General features: G+C 41.1%; 1 protein-coding gene across 5 annotated transcripts in view; it reads right to left on the reverse strand.

The window, feature by feature from the left end:
- vps8 (VPS8 subunit of CORVET complex) overlaps positions 1-20,324 on the reverse strand; it is a 183,437-nt gene that overhangs the window by 8,186 nt on the left and 154,927 nt on the right. The gene's annotated exons all lie outside the window — the stretch shown is intronic.

The raw sequence follows: 20,324 nt of genomic DNA on the forward strand, positions 1-20,324 counted from the left end.
GCCACCTCATTGGGATACCACACTATATCATATTGAATGTCAGGGTGCCTGTGCATCCGAGTCTTAAACGAAAGAGAAAAATCCACCTCATTTATATCTGTTAGTTGTTTGTATATATTTTTGCTTAGCTGTGTAAAAAAGCAATTTGTTGTAAGTATTAAGCTAACAATAGCAGGTGTGTGAGTGGCCAGCTCAATCAGTATACACTCACCTAAAGGATTATTAGGAACACCATACTAATACTGTGTTTGACCCCCTTTCGCCTTCAGAACTGCCTTAATTCTACGTGGCATTGATTCAACAAGGTGCTGAAAGCATTCTTTAGAAATGTTGGCCCATATTGATAGGGTAGCATCTTGCAGTTGATGGAGATTTGTGGGATGCACATCCAGGGCACGAAGCTCCCGTTCCACCACATCCCAAAGATGCTCTATTGGGTTGAGATCTGGTGACTGTGGGGGCCAGTTTAGTACAGTGAACTCATTGTCATGTTCAAGAAACCAATTTGAAATGATTCGACCTTTGTGACATGGTGCATTATCCTGCTGGAAGTAGCCATCAGAGGATGGGTACATGGTGGTCATAAAGGGATGGACATGGTCAGAAACAATGCTCAGGTAGGCCGTGGCATTTAAACGATGCCCAATTGGCACTAAGGGGCCTAAAGTGTGCCAAGAAAACATCCCCCACACCATTACACCACCACCACCACCAGCCTGCACAGTGGTAACAAGGCATGATGGATCCATGTTCTCATTCTGTTTACGCCAAATTCTGACTCTACCATCTGAATGTCTCAACAGAAATCGAGACTCATTTTTCCAGTCTTCAACTGTCCAATTTTGGTGAGCTTGTGCAAATTGTAGCCTCTTTTTCCTATTTGTAGTGGAGATGAGTGGTACCCGGTGGGGTCTTCTGCTGTTGTAGCCCATCCGCCTCAAGGTTGTACGTGTTGTGGCTTCACAAATGCTTTGCTGCATACCTCGGTTGTAACGAGTGGTTATTTCAGTCAAGGTTGCTCTTCTATCAGCTTGAATCAGTCGGCCCATTCTCCTCTGACCTCTAGCATCAACGAGGCATTTTCGCCCACAGGACTGCCGCATACTGGATGTTTTTCCCTTTTCACACCATTCTTTGTAAACCCTAGAAATGGTTGTGCGTGAAAATCCCAGTAACTGAGCAGATTGTGAAATACTCAGACCGGCCCGTGTGGCACCAACAACCATGCCACGCTCAAAATTGCTTAAATCACCTTTCTTTCCCATTCAGACATTCAGTTTGGAGTTCAGGAGATTGTCTTGACCAGGACCACACCCCTAAATGCATTGAAGCAACTGCCATGTGATTGGTTGATTAGATAATTGCATTAATGAGAAATTGAACAGGTGTTCCTAATAATCCTTTAGGTGAGTGTATATAATAATTACCAGCCCAAAGCAAAGATCACCTATTTATCTTCTACAGACCTTTGGTAGTCGAGTGGTTCCAATATCACACTTATAAGCAGGACTCATTTGCGATTTCACAACTGATTAAATTGTGTCCTGCCAAGGCCCAATTATACATTCGTTGCTGAGGTTCAGTTTGTTCAAAAATAACAATTACAGAGCCTGGTTCATGGTTTTCACAACCTCCAACATGATCCCCTAATATGGCCCAGAATTAATTCACAGCAGCAATCTCGAAGACAAACAGCCAGAGAGACAGTATCAAGTTAAACATTTGCCCCCAATGCTATTCCATCACCCTTTAATCAGTTTTCCTCATTTTAATTTACTCAGGTTTCACAGGTTTTCTTTGTGTTTGTCAGAGATTAGTACTCGTCAGATTTAACTTGATAGTGCTGTTTTAAGCGACTGCCTACCAACGTACACGGATCAGCCATAACATTATGACCACTTGCCTAATATTGTGTAGGTCCCCCTTTTGCCGCCAAAACAGCCCTGACCTGTCGAGGCATGGACTCCACTAGACCACTGAAGGTGTGCTGTGGTATCTGGCACCAAGACGTTAGCAGCAGATCCTTTAAGTCCTGTAAGTTGCGAGGTGGGGCCTCCATGGATCGGACTTGTTTGTCCAGCACATCCCACAGATGCTTGATTGGATTGAGATCTGGGGAATTTGGAGGCCAAGTCAACACCTTGAACTCGTGATTCATCAGACCAGGCCACCTTCTTCCATTGCTCCGTGGTCCACTTCTGATGCAGGGGTCAGCATGGGCACCCTGACTGGTCTGCGGCTACGCAGCCCCATACGCAACAAACTGCGATGCACTGTGTGTTCTGACACCTTTCTATCAGAACCAGCATTCACTTTTTCAGCAATTTGAGCTACAGTAGCTCATCTGTTGGATTGGACCACACGGGCCAGCCTTCGCTCCCCACGTGCATCAATGAGCCTTGGCCGCCCATGACCCTGTCGCCGGTTCACCGCTTTTCCTTCCTTGGACCACTTTTGAAAGGTACTGACCACTGCAGACCAGGAACACCCCACAAGAGCTGCAGTTTTGGAGATGCTGACCCAGTCGTCTAGCCATCACAATTTGGCCCTTGTCAAAGTCGCTCAGATCCTTACGCTTGCCCATTTTTCCTGCTTCTAACACATCAACTTTGAGGACAAAATGTTCACTTGCTGCCTAATAAATGCCACCCACTGACAGGTGCCATGATAACGAGATTATCAGTGTTATTCACTTCACCTGTCAGTGGTCATAACGTTATGGCTGATCGGTGTATGTGAAAAGATGAAGGTATCGTGATTCTTCATAGATGAAGGTGTCGTGATTCTTTCGGATACTGAAAGAAGTCAAAAGTTATGTCTACCTTGGATAACAAAAAGACTACAAGCTGTATGTTGCAGAGTTACACGGGGAAAACGGCTGGGGGATATCTTTTGATGATGATATCCTATACAAATCCATGCATGCATTTAAGCTCTTGATCACTACATTGTATGCTTGACTTGGTCTAAACTATTAGTTCATAGGTGTTGGCCCTTTAGGATATTATTTTAGCTCAGGATTGAAGTCCTCCAGTAACAATAGTGTAACAATTTATCAGTGTGATTTTGCTAACTGATTCTGCTAAAGGAGCCCAGTCAGGACCAGGGGTAACTCTTGCTCAGTGAGGGAACTTCACCTACAGCCACAGTCACTTTTTTAATAGATAACAAGAACACCACAGACTAGTGTGAGTAATTAATTCTGACAACAGCCAACAGAAAAATATGAGAACACCCCTGAAAAAAGCCACCACTTCTTAAAGGACTATTTCATTATAGCCACAGCTCAGGCCATGCAAAATTCATGCAAAATTCATGGCCACCATAGTGGGCCTGTGTGATCTGACACACATGAGTGTCCCGCGGTGCCTCGTGTCTCTATTAGCCTCCCTCACAGTTTTCCCTTTGTGAACAAGCACACAACAAATAATGTGTGGAGAAAACTTGCTGTCCTTGTAACAGATGCTTTTTGGTTTTTCATAATTTAACTGGAGAGTTAGGAGGAACGCTGAATCACTTCCGTGCGAGAAGGGGCTTCTGGGAAGGAGGTGACTGACTAAGATTGACTGAGAAAGGAAATTCCACCACAAATACATCAGAGCCTCTACAGTTAAGGGTTGAAGATTTGGATGCTGGATTTGGACACAAATGTAACATCCTGCATTCTGTATTCATGACCAACATGCAGTGATCTCGTATCTGGGAGAAGGTTATCAGCAAAGACACAGATGTGAGTGTGTTTGGTTGGGAAGACCAGGAGTGACTGAACGCGCCCCAGATTACAGATTTGAATCAGGGAAAGAGAACTGACAAGCTAAAATGGATGTTTGGAGTTGTCAGTCCAGATATGCAATCTTCAGTGGATCAGCTGTTGCCAACAGTAACCCCGAGGCACACCATCAACAACACAGCTGCACACAGTTTGCAGCTTAAAAAAACAAAACAAAACAAAAACAGAAATAAACAAATCATTAAACGATCAGTCACCCACATAATCTGAATGAGATTAACGAGGAGTTGCCCAATATTACTGAGAGGGAATATATTATATAATATATAATGTAAAGATTCTCTGCCAAAAAATCCTCCTTTGAGCATCTGATCTGGATCTGTATTTTAAATTACACCTTTAAATGGTCCCACATGTTACAAGGCTGACGATCATTCAATTGTCTGTCCTTAGCCAGTGGATAGGCATTCACTAAGTGCTCCAAAAAAAGGCAGAATAACTGGCTACCAGCCTATTAGGGCACGATATTAAGCTTGACTAGTTCTATATGTCTTAACAGAAAGTACAAGCTTTTGAAGCAGAAAATGATTTGCGGCAGTTTCCAGCATCTCTGGATTACATCAACCTGATCTGTTTTTAAAAAAAGCTCATTACACAAAATACATTTCCATTCAACAGATAAAGAAAACATTACAGTGTGATATGGTCCCTCAGGATATAAATATTGAAAATGGCCAAGCCCAGGCATGAGACAAAGTCTGTGAAGAGGTTGGGAACAGAAACTCCTTATTTCAGAGAATGTATACCCGAGCAACTGCATTCCTCCACTAGCCTGAAAAGTGGCAGGGCAGTAGTCCCGTACCTGCCGGGATCTGGCATCTACCTGTATTTCAATTAATCCCTGGTGCTGAAAGGCAGGCCAATATGTTAATTAGGAACATTTAAGCAAAACAATTAGTGCAGATTAATTAGCAGAGAGCTCAGGTGGAAGGGGAAGCAGGCCTCGAGGCACAGAGTTTTCCCACCCTCGGAGTTAGACGCATTATGGAGGTAGGCAGGTGTCTTGGTGTGATGATGAATTGCTCAAAGACCCAGCTGTGAATGCCCTGTCACGCTGGGCCTGTTAATGTTAGCGCCCCCCCTGCATCAGTGCCTTGTGTGCAGTTAATGTGGCATCCCTGGAAATCAAACCCAAATCTATCCACAACTCTATTTACTCAGCTGCTTTGTATTTAGCATGCCCTGCAATAGAATAACCTTTTGAATCCATAAGCTGGATCACCCTTAATACAACTATGTCAAGAACAGCTATTTTCATTTTTAAATACTTAATTAGAGCAAGTAAAAGAGGTGACATAGGTTTCTGGGGTCTTGATTTACACCCTGCAGCTCTGGTATTTAAAGGATTCCCAGGTATCTTTTCCTTTTGCATCACTGAGCACCTCTGCTGGGAATATTTGAGTTCTAAGGTTTTCTTTCTCTGCAAACTATCTTGTGGGTGGAGGGGAACAGCTGAAAAAATGAATTATCAGAAGAAAAACAAGAAAAATCATTATTCTAATTTAAAAATATATTAGTTGAACTAGATATAAGAGGAATATGATACTACTTGTGGTTTATACTTAGAAAATTTGATTACTGATATGAAGAGAAGCTGTAATTTATAAGGAGTCCCGGTCCAGTTTGTACATGAACTCTTAAGCTGTTCTGTTCCATCTTAATCTTTGTTCCGAGAAAAAACTATTGAATGAACACTCAACCTTAACTTGAAGTGTTGACATTTTACAAAAAAACAAGAACAAAGACAAAGCAAAACACTGTTTTACCCTGATAAATAAGGGCTTGCTTCAAGTTACTCTTAAGATAAATAGTTATACATTTTCTTCTTCCTTTATTAATACAAGGCTTTATTCATTTCTCAGTAATGCTAATCATATACAACATTTAGAGCCTTTAGGCCCAGCATTTGCTGGTCCAAAGACCTGTTTATAATTAGCTTAATTTCCAGTATCTTACACTTCATCGCCGTTGTCTGCTTTGTGCGAGATTACAATATGAATTTGTAAGAGAGAGAGAGAGAGAGGCTTTTGACGGAGCTGTGCAAATCAGATGATTGCAAATGAACTTCACTGCAGGGGAAAGAGGGATTAGTCCAATAGGTTTTTTTTTTTCTAAAGCTTTGATTAACTAATTTGTACTGTAGATAGGAAATGTGTCACTCAAGTAGATATTGTGAAGATGCGGAAATGAGGGACACAGTCTAATCCGTTTCAACATCTGGATCCTGTAAATTAAACGGCACCCAATATCAACCCATCAGAACTAGATTGTATATTCTTTTCTTAAATAATATATTTTCTAGTGTCTACCTACTTTGTGTTTAAAATATGTCTTAAAAGAAAAGTATGAAAGAGGAGAACTTTCATTAAACTGAAACGTAATATTCCGGGCTTCTACATACCTATTATTGTCCACAGTGTAGAGGTGCTATTCACAGAGATCTCAATGCATAGCTGCTCTGTGGGGTCTTAAAAGTGACTGAAGACAGATGGGCCACAGTAACGGATTATGATCTGTGAAATGTGTTAATCATATGAAGCAGTGACAGAGACCTTAGAATTGCAAAACCTTATCAGATTGAGATAATGATTTACAAACCTGCTAATTTTAGCATGGATTCAGTTAGCAGGAATCTAGTTTGTTATTTGATATATGTATACAGTACATAAATATATAAATATGGTTTTGTTGTGATCTACTGTTTCTGTTGATGCCGTATTAATTTGCCACATGACCATTCAAACCACAAAGAAATAAAAATAAAACTACGTGGTGTGCTCATAAATACATCAATCGATATATACTTTGTGAGAATCCATCACATTCCTCAGTGCATTATAAGAGTGGCAAGACACAATCTAGACACAAAACGCGTTAAAAACACAATCATCTTCAGACACACTTATTTGCAATTCACAGATTAAAATAATCTATTTTCCTAATCAGCTAGAAATTAGGTTCATACTTCAAAGGGGGAATTCAGGATGTGTTAATGATTATTTATTTATTTACAGAGAACATTGCAGCTGTTATTGACTCATGTTCCCCATTTGTCCGCATTAGGAATTTTGAGTTTATTATTTTCCAACCCAACAACATAAAAGAGAAAGAAAGCAGCTCATTAGTAAATCACATAATATAATACAAGATTACAGAATTAACAAGTTATCTTAACATTTTAATTAAGACACTGTGCTCACAAAAACACAAAGTGAACTCTAGTCTTAATGAGGACAGCTATGAATGCAATAGCTCAACCCTCGTCTTTTGCCATGAGGTGATGGGAATGCTCTATAAATCACTGAGGAACGATGTCATTATGCAGCGTATTTGGCCACAATAAATGTAGACTAAAATAGTTACTAATTAAACCTGAATCGTGGTCATTCCACAGATCATTCTGTTTGAAACCACAGATGGTCTTGTCTTTTCGGTGCGACATAACACCTTTTGTTAACTCGGTATAGTGTGTCAGACACGTGACTGGGAAAACTCTCTCACTCAGACTTATGGTTTGAATAATGTGAAATGGTCAACAAGCTTCTTCTCGTTAAACAAACACCCAATATCAAAATAAAATGATCTACCTGTGCAGGAGAAAAACATCACCCTGTGGCGTTTATTACTATAGATGTATTCTGCAGTGCTTCTGTATAATACTAATGCAGTGAAAGTGATTTTTTTTTCACTTTTGCTTTGATCCATTTCTGTTTCCTACTCAAGCATTTCGGGGGATTTGAAATGGCGAGTTTCATAAAAACATGTCCAGCGACAGTTCCCACAGCAGCAGTCTCAACACTCCTTGGGTAAAGTTATAGGCCCTGGCGTAAACCTGCCACTTCTGCTTTTGACACTGTAAAAGAAACTGCACCCTGAGGTGTCCTGTATGGGGGACAAACTTTACTCACACCAGCCCGTTAGGCAGAGTTGTATGTGGGATACATAACATCAAGGCAAGCTCACACAACTATATAAAAACTATATAAAAACTGTAGTTTCTTCTGTTACTTTACTTTCAGTAGAGATCTCACCATTCGAACATCAAGTAATCGATGAGTTGCTAGTGATGCCCCTGCTGGAACTGGCACCGAGGGGTATCCCAGAATGCCTATGAACTGTATTCCCATTGCGGCAGGGCACTCCCCTCTTATCCAAGCATGCAGAGCAGCCTCCTACATCACTGCAATAAGACTACTGACCAAAGAACCTGGTTTGAGGACAAAAAAAAGACGATCCTTGGATGCACAACAGAGAATTTGAGTGCAAGAGAAACAGGCAGGGCTGCAGTAAGCAATAATGGCTTACAAATAAGGACTCTGAATTGTGCAGTCCAGGGAGAAGTAAATAAATCTAAATTCACTGTGGGACACACTGTGAACCCAATCAGAAATTCTCATCTCTGGTCTCATCTCTGAAAATCCCCTCTTCATGCCGCAGGTGATCAATTGTGATGGAAGGACCCTTTAAAAGCAGCTTTGGGCCCCATGTTCCTTTCATGCCTCTAACAGACAGCATTTTCAATGAAGGGCGATGGGCAAAACCCCCAATGTGTGTCAAGTAAGATGAGAAGTAATTGTACAGTAATATGGCAGCTGTGATCTATTCATACTGCCATCCCCTCGTGAGCTGACTGAAAATACCTTTTTTAATTTCTAATTTTGCAAAGGTTTCGGTTTCAAACAGGAGACCAGAGACAGACCCTCACATAATGTTTCAGAAGCTCTGACTGGACCATCACAGGTTGTTGAATGGAGTGAGATCCCAACAGCCTGGTTCCTTCCTCTCTATATTTTCATTAGGACCTAAAGAACTCAATGACCCATGAAAGGCAAAGATCAGCTTTCGAACCCATCTCTACCTTACTTGATTGCTTTGATCATTTCGTCATCCCAAGATCTGCCTCATAAGATAACTAAGGACAAGAGAGTACATCAATATCTGTTTTGTTCTCCTTTGCTATTGTCACATGGGTCACAGCATAGTAAGCTTGGTGTCATGCGACAAACCAGCTACCAAATATATTAATTAAAAGCTCCTTGTACATTGTATAAAGATTTGGTTTTCAGATCTATTATGGCATTGCTGGCAAATTTCCCTTCCCATCATTCAGAAATGGAAGCCGCTTTGCCCACTAATTCTCACTTAGTATTTGCCACGGATTCTTTTAAGACTGAAAGCAGACATTATTACTTTTATATAATTATGTTTTGCTCAGCTGGGAACTGATTCCATATGAATGAAGGATATCTGCATGTAATTAATCTTATATTAACCCTAAACACAATTTGGAATTCTAGTAACGTCTCATTTCAGTACAGTTTATACAAGCCTCTGATCCATTGAGCTGCTGAAACACTGACCTTAAATTCATGGTAATGATCATTCAGTTCATCCTTTCCCAATAATAAAAGTTACCGGATACTTTGCTGAATTATCATATATGTAACAGACATTTCAACTTGGTTGACTGATAAAGCTCCTCCTGTACAGTATGCATGATCTCAAACTGATGGCCACATTTAAAGGACAGATTACTTGAGCTGTTGTACAAATGCTCTTCATCTCTGTCCATATGAGCTCCTATTCTTAACCCCTCTTGCAGCTGCATGGATCAGAGCCCCCAGAGGTCAAGCGAATAGTCAGCTCAAGGAGGGGACATTAACGAAGTGTGAAAGGAGGAACGCCCGAGTTTCAAATCACTTGAGCCTTGATTTGTATCACAGAAAAACAGGGCTGAGAGCCGTATAATTTGACATGTGTGAATCCATAAAGCCATAAAAAATAAAGAATAAAAATGAATTTGAAACAGCAACTACAGCACTTCAACCCCATCAATATCCCCTCTCTATAAACGTCACGAAGACCTGAAATCGAAATCAATTAAGGGTCCAGTACAAATAAAGATTATTTAATATACATTTTTATTTCCTTTTTTCTCACCAGGAAAATAGTATCACCCTGTCACACTAGACACCGATGGCATACCAAAACAATATTTTCCATACAGACCTGGAGCTGTAGCACTTTCATGTGTGAAGGAAGTTCAACAATACAAGGAATGGCATGAAAGGTATGGCAAAGGTATTGTGCTTTTCTCTTTTAATGATCAAAAGGCTAAAACTTTGAAAACGTGTACAATTGGTACTACTTGGCAAATAATTAGTTTAATTATGGAATTAGGAGATGAGGGGGGAGGAAGTCCAAAAGTCTCTGCTCTCCTCAAGGATTGCAGTTGTGCTCCCATAACCACCCTACATCCCCTATAAGCTGCCCCCCAACTACAGAAAAAATCTGAATGTAGAGAACAAGATTATAATCAAGTGTAGGGTTGGGGTTCAACTAATAATAATAATAATAATAATAATAATAATAATAATAATCTGCTTTGATTTGTTTACAGACAGTTGGGCATATTTTATTCAGCTGTGGAGGTAATTGTTCTGTCGTTATATAATGCAGATTTAAATAGCACAGTTTAATTTTGTTTAGTAGAATTAAAACTAAGATATCCAGACCCCAGAAACAGACATTTCAGCACTCGTGCCTCGCTGTGTTTCTGTAATGGCAGCAGGCCGCAGCTTAAACCTGGAGCTTTACACCAAACATTTATCTCGCTCAGAGGGGAATGATGGAAGCCGATGGAAGCTGTCTGCCTGTGCCACACACTACAATAATGAATTTATGTTTTATGGGCATTTTGTTGTCCGATTTCACCTGAGCCACAGCAGATACAGGTTATGCTAAAAAACTGCTGTTATTGACGGTAAATGCCCACGGTGACACATTATAAAGAAAAACAGTTATCTTTCAGATGTGTCCCAGCATGCAAGCTCCATTCAGGTGCATCGGCCCTCCTTGGTTTCAACCGAAACACTGCTGTACTCCAAACAGATGGCAAAACGCACATTTTCTTTTCATAATTTCCTTTTGCTTCAATTTCCATTTTAATTAAAAATCCTGAGAATTAGACCTTTGAGTCAAACATATTAATTAAGCAGGGAAATCCCAGAGGGGCTGGCTGATGAAATAGTTCGGTTTTGTCCCACAAACCTCATTTGGAGCCTCCTTGCACATTCACGTCCGTATTGTAAGGGATAGATAAAGCTGTTCAGTTAAGTGGCTGATTACGGTTATTGTTTCAGTGTCCATAACTGAGGGATTGTTTTTTGTTTCCCCTTTTCCCTTGTTTCACTTCCAATTTACCATCATGCTCACAATACATTTAATTGGAAAAACACCAGATTCCCCCTAGGAAATCACCTGCAAAAGAACAAATCTTTTAATTTCTTTTCTTTTTGTTTTTTAAAACTCATCTCAATGTTTTCTTGCCTTTTGTTTTTGGTAATCAAACAACTCAAAATTAAAATTCTCTGCCTGTCTCCAGACCAGTGTAGTACAGAACAGAAGCAAGCTGATGTACTCTAATCTGCTCCGTCACCCTGCCTCACTGGAGCCATCTGAACCCATACCGAGACCAATTTCTTGCTTTCAGCCTTCAAGGTTGCTGACTGGTGTGGTAGATCTGTGATTTAATATCCTCTGGGAGCTAAGATGAGACAGTGCCTTTTCTGTACCTGTGCCCTGAGAGGAGTCTGAATATCGGCAGGGGCTAGAAACAGCAGGCAAAGTTATCGGACTTCCCCGACAGATGCTTGCTTTCCCCTGGCACATCCACATCCAAGCTGCCATTGAAACTAGCGGAGCCTGAAGGACAAATGTATACTTGGCCCTTTTCATCCTGGTCTTTGAGGGTCCCTGTGGGCAGACAGCTGAAACCAATCTGTCCAATTCTCATTGCCTCATTTGTAAAAACACAAAGACCCACACATGGTTTACGTTTCAAATGTCAGCATTGTTAAAATAGGACTTGATTTTATTCCCCAGCCCCGTTAGACTCCACAGTGAAAAAAACAAATTGAATTTACTTCTTAAACGCCGTCTACCTGTGAAAATGTGCGATTCTGAAATGGGTTCCCCGTCCTTCCCCACTGCAACTTTTTATGGTGGAAATCAGTTTAATAAAGAATAATAACCGCTAACAACTTATAGCATATGCTCGTTATTAAGAAATGAAACATTTACTAAACATATAGAAATGGAGCTGTAAGTTTTAAGGGGCCTAAAGTTTAGGGGCAGCTATGCAGTGGACCGAGTGAACAACCCAACACAGACATGCCACAAGACAATGGATGTATTTAATTGTCAAAACAAGGCCGGCCTTTGTTCTAAGCGAGATTTCTATTAGAATAGATTAATATGGTCAACAGAAACCTGTCCACATAAAGAAAGATATTCCCACTTTCTATGTTTCATCATGCCAGCGCCGCTCCTTGGTGCCGGGCTCATTTCAATCCTGCGCAAAGCGTGTGCCAGCTCCATGCGCTGTAAACCCAGACCAGCCAGTGCAAGAAGCCCGGCTCCGTTATGAGAGTTAATGTACGCACTCCCTTGTTCAATTTCATTTATTACATTACTTGGCAGAGCATTAAAGTGATTGATATGGCTGTGTATTCCTTAGTATTTCTCTCTGTGCATTTTTTAGCATCCTCTAATGTATCTTCCGGATCATCTGTTATTCAGGCGCTGCTGCCAGGGCCGCGTTTCATTTTTCACCGCAAACTTTTCTAATAAGATCCTACAAAGTGCTTGCTCAGTGCATTTCCAAGAGATTTGCACACTATTAAAGACAGTTACTGTCCAAAAAGCACCGTTTTGATGGATGACAATGGTAGTAAATCAGAGACGGGGAGTTTGGCCTTATCGGTTAAATACAATTGCGTTGACAATAGCTTTACACTGTACTGGGGAATTACTGGAGTGTTGTAGCAGCCCTAGTGGAAATCTTATTTAGAAGCTTTATCAATCAACCAACTTGAAATGTCTATTATATATAAACAAAAGCAACAACCATATGAATAATTAAAAAACATGCGAGGGAAGGGTCCTTTAAATTTATTGTGTTAACTGCTGAAAATAATTCTAGAGTTCAAAGAAGTCAGGAGCTGTTTTGATAGCTTAGAAGAAAGGGGTTGCTGAGGTTCATCGATCAACAGCCGGGGAGGAAGCAGAGTGCTGACAAATTGTTGACCAGGGTGGGAGGGGTACTGGCGAATTGTCGCAAACCCTTTGCAGTTTCATTAAGGTACTTAATTTCTACCATCCCACTGTCATTATAATGTAATGTACAGCAGTATTGGTCTACTTTAAGTGCTCTGAGAAACATGACTTTGGATAATAATGCAAAAAGCACAATGAGGACAATTCTGGGAGTGGGGGGATCCTGTGCAATATGAGCAAGTCATACCCCTGGCGTACTTCACCAAGAGCAGTGTGAGGCCGAGGGTTTTCTAAAGAGACTGCACGCTTATTCCACTCTCGCAGTTTCCTCAGATCTCAAAACATGAAAGCAAACGAGGAGTTAAGGCTGGAGGAGGGTCTATTTTCATGTAATACAGACGGTTTTTCGATTTAATCTTCATTCATATGAATAATTTACGAGTCTGTGAGTTTCATTTTCATTGTGGATCTGGAGCCATTACATTTGCAACTGCGTTTCCTCACAAGTGCAGGGCAGTAGATTACTTTCCCAAAGTACGTGCAGTTCGAGGGTAATGGCCTTGTGCAAACAAAGAGAGAAATAGACTGCTGACGTGTATCACCACTTAGGTAGGCACACGTGCCGGAAACAATACAATTTATTGACCTAACAAAATTGTGCATGAAATATATTCCTATGTCTTAGCATTGTGTCTCAGTGGTGAGTCTAGACACAGGCTGGTGCACAGATCATGACTCCCCCAGCCACACACTACATTAAGCAGTAAACAGCAGGGGTGTACACAAGATTTGGCTTTCGTAGCAAAGCACATTAAAAGTTTCCCCGGATGGGTTTTCATTTAAGTTTTATTCCGTTCGGTTTGCTTTACCACCGGTGTCCTGGGGTCTTAAGGGGGGCTCACGCACTAAATTGACTGTGGGTCCTATTCGTGGATTGAACAACAGCATTAAAGACCACCCATGATCAAGCAAGCATTACAAAGCCCACTTGCACATGTTTGATTAGGCATAAAAGAGTTAAGGATAATATAACCAGTTTATTTGGTCAAATTAAGTGTCAACACCAGTTAAGGGATGGGACAAAATACCAGCTAGGCTTTTCTGGATGAGGAGGACCATTTTTGAGAAAGGTGTCTCCCCTGTAATGGCCGTGGAAAATTAATCATGGATGGTTAAGCATGTATATGCCATTAAGTCTGAATTATTACAACTCCCTGTGGTTTACCTTCTGAAATATAGGTTATCAAAGCGGAAGCTAACATGTATTTCACCAACATCTTCCCTCTGTCATGTGTAGTTGACCTCGGTTCCTTTTGGCTCCTCTGTTGCTCTGTTTTCCATGCCACTCTTGCCAGAGTCCATGGGGTTTCTCTTACCCAATCAGAGCTGGTTTGGTCTTCCACCTCTATACCACACCTCTGATTGTGGAGTCCTGGCTTAAGCTGCTTTGATCCCATCTTTTTGGGAATCGTATCTTAATTAATATAAAAGACTCAGCACTAATTCTCCTGACAAGATACAAAGGGCCTTTTCTTTAAGGCAGACTTGTGTTAGACTGACTTTGAAAAGGGCTTTGAAGCATGCTGAATTGTACTCGTTGCTTGAAGACACCCGGGATTAATGCAGCGATGGGCTGCGGCAGATGGTTTCAGAATAATGTGCGACTCCTGATATATTGTCTTCAAAACAACCAGAATGTGTTTTTTTTTTTTTTTTTTTTAACAGGGAATACTTGGTATTTGATGAGACCAGTGTGTGAAAAGGGAGAATGATTTACTGTAGAATAAAAAAATTGTGTAAATAAGCTTTTATTTCGTTAATTGAAGAGGAAGGGAGGGGAGTGGTTGCATGATGCTTACAGTGTTTTGTATTCTGGTGCAACAGCAGTTGGGGGGGGGAGGGGGGGTACATCTATAATGTAGTGTATGGCAGTGTCACCCCAGTGGCCGATGGTATACTGTATTGAAGTTGTAATTAAGTAATGATTGTGGGCTATGCGATGTTTAAACGTAAATTTTCTGCTGACAGTTATATTAGTTTCTTTTTATAAGGGAAAACTTTGTATTTTTTCTTAATGCAGGCTTAAGTAGCGCTTAATGATGCATGTTTGAACAGCTTTATATTTTAAGTCTTTAAGGCTCCCAGAGCTCGATTAATGAAGCATTACCTTTTCGAAATGTTAATCGGGATGAGGGCTGCTAATGCACATTAAGTGTCTTTTTACTAGCTGTCTGGATGCAGAAGAAAGCCCCCCCCAAATTCCCCATCGAGCAGGCTACACAACTCGCTCGCTGATGCTTATTCTCTGAGAAAGGTCCTCAAAGCGTTTGTGCATTTCCAGTTAAGAGAGCTGCTGACGTATGAAGCTCCCCTGCCTTCCTCACACACAAGGGCTCAGAAGAGCAATGAAAGGAAACCTCAAGTTCTTCGGGAGCGATTGCCATTCATTTCTACTACTTTTGAGAAAGGCATCTTCCTGTGTTCAAGGGAGACATTTGCACAGATAGAGGCTGCCAGGCTTGTACTCACCCCACAGACTGGGTTAACGCATTCTTCCTCTCTGACAAGGGGCTGCTATTTGCAATTTGCCACCCACTAAATTTCACAGGCAGCTTCGTGAAATGGCTGTAATTTTAGAGCTGGTAGATGCTTACAAAGAGTTGTCAGATTGGTAGAATTTCTTCTGTCTGTTGTGCCACCTGAAAGCCATCTAAGCATTTCCAAGAGCTATGCTCCACTGTCTGGCAACATTATCCAATAGTGAAGAGTAGAGAGCCAGGGAGGAAGGCAAACTACGATGATCGGATTTAGTATGCATGTTTCATGTTATGCATGGTTTCATTCAACCTAAGGAAAATGTTCTAGAGTTGAAAAAACACTGTCTGTCTGTATGAAGTGATTCCTGTCCTCTAATTCAGACTAAGTCAAAGCATTCTAGTTAAGTATCTTATTATTTTTCAGATTTTACTGAACCGGCATTTATTGTGGCATGGCTTTGTCGTCAGTGTAGATTTGCTGTTGTATACATGGATGACTATTTCACCTTGGGAGGTAAAAAATACCCAGCAATGTATTATTTAAATGAAAAAATGAAATCCCCTGGGTGAAAGTCCTTGGTACATGAATATGACTGAACAGAGGGTTAATAAAGGAGGTCTGACACCCAGTATTGAACTGCTGCTAATGGGCAATCTTGTAAAACACTTGCATGATAACATGAACATTATTTAGTAGCAACCATGCAAAAATAAAATAAAACAAGAAACTCTGCAGAGGGCAGTTATACGATTGCAATATATATATATATAATTAAAAAAATAATAATGCCAGGATCTGGGCATATTTGAAATGCATCCTGAAAATATTACACAAACTTGGATGCTGCAAGTGATAAAGAGAGAGAGAAGAGAAGGTGAATATAGAGAGGGAGGTATTATCTTTAGTGTTTTCCTCAGAGGAAAATATGATTTGCATCACTCATATTTGCTGTAGCATACTGTCAGTGTCCAGGTCCTGTATATGAAAAAGGACTTTTTTCCCCCGTTTGCCTCCATCTTGACCTGATTTATTCAGCGCCAGAAGCTCCACCAGAAAGCTGCCTGTACACAGCGAACAAGTGGTGAGGTTAAGGACAAAGAGGGAAATGAAAACTGCTTGACAACAAATCAAGTGGAAAACTGCATAAAACATACAATAGATACAAGGATAATTCTTCTGCTGCAGTACTGAATGGAAACAGAGCTGGAGGACAGAAATACATCTCATAGTGGTTGATAATGCTACAGTCCTTGCTGTGGTGAGCTCGAGCACCAGCAGCAGTGCTGGTACAGTGTGGCAATTGCCAGGTGAGACGCACACCTGAAACCCAGGAGTACAGATTTGGGACAGTCCTGTCCGAGTGGGGGTCCTGGCCTGCAATCAAGAACCAGCACAACTCTGGATTCAGTTGTACAGCAAATAGTGTCACATGGCTGGCACTCAAATGTATCTTCAATTTGATTCAATAGCTATGGGCTTGGCTGGTCACTCTCTCTCCCATCAAGTAATATATAAGAAGAAAGCAAAAACAAAACGCATGGAGATGCTATAGGTGACCAATGTAAAATATATATAACATACATATCAAATATAAATACACACAATACGTGTGTGTGAGTATACAAAACTAAATTGAAGGATACAGCAAGAATGAATTCTAAGACTCCTAACAAAATGTGACTTGGTGTGACATCAGTGGTTACTATCGGAGCTGAGTGGGGGCATCGCAGCCGTGATGCAATGGCTCTCGACAAACACTCGCCGAGAGCTAAAACTGTGTCCAGCTGATCATTTTGTTTAGAAAACAATAGCTGTTGACGTGGAAAATGTTCCACTTCCGATTTCAAAACGAAGCTAAAAAGCAGCCATTGGGGTCCAGTATATTTTCAGTCCAGATATTATTACTTGATTTCTTAGCAGACACCCTTATCCAGGGTGACTTATAATTGTTATATCACATTATTTTTTACATTTACCCATTTATACAGCTGGGCATTAACTGGAGCACCTTGCTTAAGGGTACAACAGCAGTGCCCGCACCTAGGATTGAACCCAACGGCCCTGTGCTCCAGAGTCCTAACCACTACTCCACACTACTGTCCATATATATCATGTTATACCTGGTGCAATATAAAAGAAACCGGAAAAGCATATGCCAGTAATTAAGAGGGTTGGTGATTCCTGAAACAAGGAGACCGATTGCACAGAATTTAAATATTCAATAAAGCAGATTTACTAGTCTGAGACATAAAGAAGACATTCATAAAAATAGCTAGCAAACAGCAGCAGATGCATCTGCAGGATCCCCTGTATTGGCACAGTTCCTGTAATGAATTTAATTTCTCTGCAATTTTCTAACATAGTCCATGCAAATTAGACCCATGGGCATAAAAGAACAACTACTGCCATTTTACAGAGTGCCCAGAATCCCTTAGAACTGCTTTAATAGAGCATATTTCATGTTGTGGATGACAGTTTTTGAACTGCCAAACAGTCTACAGTCTCTTTACTGTAGACATAGAAGCCAGAGATTTATACAGTGAGGGGAAAAAAGTATTTGATCCCCTGCTGATTTTGTACGTTTGCCCACTGACAAAGAAATGATCAGTCTATCATTTTAATGGTAGGTGTATTTTAACAGTGAGAGACAGAATAACAACAAACAAATCCAGAAAAACGCATTTCAAATAAATTATAAATTGATTTGCATGTTAATGAGGGAAATAAGTATTTGATCCCCTATAAATCTGGCTCCCAGGTGTCTTTTATACAGGTAATGAGCTGAGATTAGGAGCACTCTCTTAAAGGGAGTGCTCCTAATCTCAGCTCGTTACCTGTATAAAAGACACCTGTCCACAGAAGCAATCAATCAATCAGATTCCAAACTCTCCACCATGGCCAAGACCAAAGAGCTGTCCAAGGATGTCAGGGACAAGACTGTAGACCTACACAAGGCTGGAATGGGCTACAAGACCATCGCCAAGCAGCTTGGTGAGAAGGTGACAACAGTTGGTGCGATTATTTGCAAATGGAAGAAACACAAAATACCTGTCAGTCTCCCTCGGTCTGGGGCTCCATGCAAGATCTCACCTCGTGGAGTTTCAATGATCATGAGAATGGCCCAGAACTACACGGGAGGATCTTGTTAATGATCTCAAGGCAGCTGGGACCATAGTCACCAAGAAAACAATTGGTAACACACTACGCCGTGAAGGACTGAAATCCTGCAGCGCCCGCAAGGTCCCCCTGCTCAAGAAAGCACATGTACAGGCCCGTCTGAAGAGGAGAACTGGGTGAAAGTGTTGTGGTCAGATGAGACCAAAATCGAACTCAACTCGCCGTGTTTGGAGGAGGAGGAATGACCCCAAGAACACCATCCCCACCGTCAAACATGGAGGTGGAAACCTTATGCTTTGGGGGTGTTTTTCTGCTAAGGGGACAGGACAACTGCACTGCATCAAAGGGACGATGGACGGGGCCATGTACCATCAAATCTTGGGTGAGAACCTCCTTCCCTAAGCCAGGGCATTGAAAATGGGTCATGGATGGGTATTCCAGCATGACAATAACCCAAAACACACAGCCAAGGCAACAAAGGAGTGGTTCAAGAAGAAGCACATTAAGGTCCTGGAGTGGCCTAGCCAGTCTCTAGACCTTAATCCCATAGAAAATCTGTGGAGGGAGCTGAAGGTTCGAGTTGCCAACCGTCAGCCTCGAAACCTTAATGACTTGGAGAGGATCTGCAAAGAGGAGTGGGACAAAATCCCACCTGAGATGTGTGCAAACCTGGTGGCCAACTACAAGAAACGTCTGACCTCTGTGATTGCCAACAAGGGTTTTGCCACCAAGTACTAAGTCGAAGGGGTCAAATACTTATTTCCCTCATTAACATGCAAATCAATTTATAACTTGAAATGCGTTTTTCTGGATTTTTTTGTTGTTATTCTGTCTCTCACTGTTAAAATACACCTACCATTAAAATTATAGACTGATCATTTATTTGTCAAACTGAAAACTGAAAAAGATTCCTGTTGGAGGTATGCCTCTAACATACAACCATGCAAATACACGGTGTAGTCTCTCAAAATATTTTTCCCCCAATTTTTTTACAACATCCCAATGATACTTGAACAAGGTGTGTCGACCAGAAGAAATATCCATTCTGTCAAGAGAATGGATCCCTCTGCTGGCACTGTCATGGCAGGACAGCCTGCTGTATGGACTAAAGATGGACCACAATTACTGACCCTGCATACCCAGCTTATGACCCCCAACCTTGACCTCGAGACTCGGACTGACCCTTGAGAGCTCGTTTTCTAACGGGCCGGAAGCCAGCTAGGGACTTCTTTAATAAGAACAGTCAGTGCCCTACACCAGGGCTAGGATTTGTTTGCCGTTTTATAGCCATTATAAAGGCTATTTTGAGTTTTCATTTCCTATCTTCCGGAACACCAAGTCTTTCAGCTATCAACCATGATGCCTGCAGACACATAGCCTGCTGTGTCACAGTACCTATTACCATAACCACCAATTTATATTAACAGAGGGCTTTTCATCCCAGTGCACTTCACTAGCATAATTATCAGCATTTCTGTTTTTGCTTAAGAGTGCTGCGATTTTTCTGTCATGTCCGTGAAAGGCCTTTATCTATGCATCATCTATCACAGATGCTAAACGACCTTTTGTGTGGCGTCTCCGTGTAGCGCTTAGGAAAACAAAAGTGAACAACAAACAAATCAAAGCAAACTGAAAACTAAAAATCGATGTCCATACATCACTTTATGAAGTTCTCAAAGCTGTAATCTTTGCTATAATACAAAAGTGTACTGTTACGGGCAGCAGATGGGATTCTCTCACTTCAGTTAATAGTTTATTTTTATTTTTTATTTTTATATATCTTGGCAGAATTCATGAGACACTTGGCAATGTCTACTCTTCC

This window comes from Amia ocellicauda, chromosome 16, assembly GCF_036373705.1.
Source record: "Amia ocellicauda isolate fAmiCal2 chromosome 16, fAmiCal2.hap1, whole genome shotgun sequence".
Lineage (NCBI taxonomy): Eukaryota > Metazoa > Chordata > Actinopteri > Amiiformes > Amiidae > Amia > Amia ocellicauda.